A 2,085-nucleotide genomic window follows, 5' to 3' on the forward strand; every position below is an offset into this window, starting at 1 on the left:
GCCGTGGTGCCGAGCAGACACCAAGGGACAAACACAGCCGTGCTTATTTCTGGAAACCACCTAAGGACGGCTACCTCCCCTGTGGACTGTGGCGACAGTGAGAATTATTAATGGCCTAGGTATTGCCCAGGGCAGTGGAACCCCAACTCTCAAGATGCTGTTAGTGCATGAGTATTCTGCGCCTTGCAGAAGGATTCACTTAGAGATTAAATAAAGCCAGTGACTTGTAGACTTTGAAGAGACCTCAGGGACTGGCTCAACTCAGTCATTCAATCCCTTCACTAGTTAGCGGTGGAAAGTGAGATTTGAAAAGCTGAAGAGACGTGCTTCCGGTTCTCCAGCAATGGCACACCGAGCACGTTGTGGCCGGCTCTGACTCGTCACTCTCAGTATGATGGTTTCTTCCCATCATGCTTTGCACGAGGGAGAGCTAGTCTGAGGATGAAGATGATGATAATAGGCCACTATGGATGAAGTGCTTTCCATGTGCCAGGCGCCATTCTAAGTGCTTTCTAGATGTTGTTTACAAATAACATGCGTAACACGGTTATGCACAACATATGTTCACATAGAACATTGTTTTGCAATATTGTTCTCATGGCCATCCCATTGACATCACTGAGTGAGACCTGAGACCCGGCGAGGTTAGACAACTTGTCTAAAGCCACCCAGCTCTGAGGGACCAGTGATGGGGTTTATGTCCAGGCTGATGGATTTCCAGTTCCATACTCTGAGTCACAACACTCCAGTGGCTTCGCTTGACACTGACTTCCAGACTGGGAGTCTCCAAAATGAGATCTGTGTCTGCCCAGATATTTAAATGAAGGTAGTCCTGCATTGAACATCATTTTAGTGTTTTTAAAACTAAATTTCAGGGAGCCGGCAGGTGGCATGGTGGTTAGGGCACTGGACCATATATGGCCTATGGTAGTTCAAGCCTCAGACCCAGTAGCTTGAAAATCACACACCGTGTGTTTGTTTGTGTGTGTGCATGCCCCAAATCCCCAAAGGAGAATGGAAGAGAAGGGACTGCAGGATGGCCATCCCCTCTGGGGGCTGACTCCTTGCTTTTTCCCTCTCTCTGTCTCTCTTTGGTGAGTGCACACATCCTATGACAAAAACCTAACAAAGAAAAGGGGGAAAAAACACAAAAGACCAAAGCTTGGTGTTATGTTTTTTGGCAGATCTTTAAAGGTACTGGATGGCAATGCATGGAACTGACATTAAAGTTTGTAAGTTTTACTGACAAAATGAACATAAAAAGAGGTCCCTATGGTGTACATGCCAATGGGCAGAGTTGTGAACTGGGACAGGGGTTTCAGTGTTCTAAAACATCTGCATGGTGAGATGTTTGGAATTGAAACTGTTCAAATCCCAGTTATGTGTGGTTTTCTTGAGAGATGACTGTGTTCAAGGGTCTGTTTACACAAAGTGAATCTCTGTTACCAGGGATTGATTTTTTTTTTTTTTAATTGCTAGAGGGTACGTGTTCTCACTAGAGAGAGACACACACAGATAAGAGGAGGGGAAAACCAGCTCATCAAGGGCGTGGTTATGCTGCAATTCTTTTTATTCCACTTCCCCTTCCTATCAGGATTTGGGGCTTACATGCACACCTGCCTGGTGCCAGTGTGTTTTTCAAGCCACTAAGGCTAGGATTCAAACCTCAGCAGCTGCCATGTGGCAACCAGCTGTCTGTCTGTCATACATTTAATGGCTGTGCTTTTGGGCTAACCCAGAGGTTGATTTAAATATTGTGACGTTTTTACTTTTAAAGAATTATTCATTCATTTATTTATTTAATTCCACTTATTATTATTATTTCCATTTCATCAGTGAGAGACAGAGAGAGAGAGAGAGAGAGAAAGCCACCAGGTCTGGGACTCGAACCGTATCCAGTGCCCTTAACCATCACGCCATCTGCCAGCCCCTAAAAATTGTGACTTTAATGAATGAAGATCAAGCATGTTCTGCTGTTTTCAAAGATCTTCCATGGAGTCTTAGAGTTGATTTTTGTCATTTGCCATTGATTAATTTCCCAGAACATTACTCCCTCCCCCCCCCCCCCACCTATTCACACACCCC

Source organism: Tupaia chinensis, unplaced genomic scaffold (assembly GCF_000334495.1).
Source record: "Tupaia chinensis unplaced genomic scaffold, TupChi_1.0 Scaffold000226_1, whole genome shotgun sequence".
NCBI classification, from domain to species: Eukaryota; Metazoa; Chordata; class Mammalia; order Scandentia; family Tupaiidae; genus Tupaia; species Tupaia belangeri.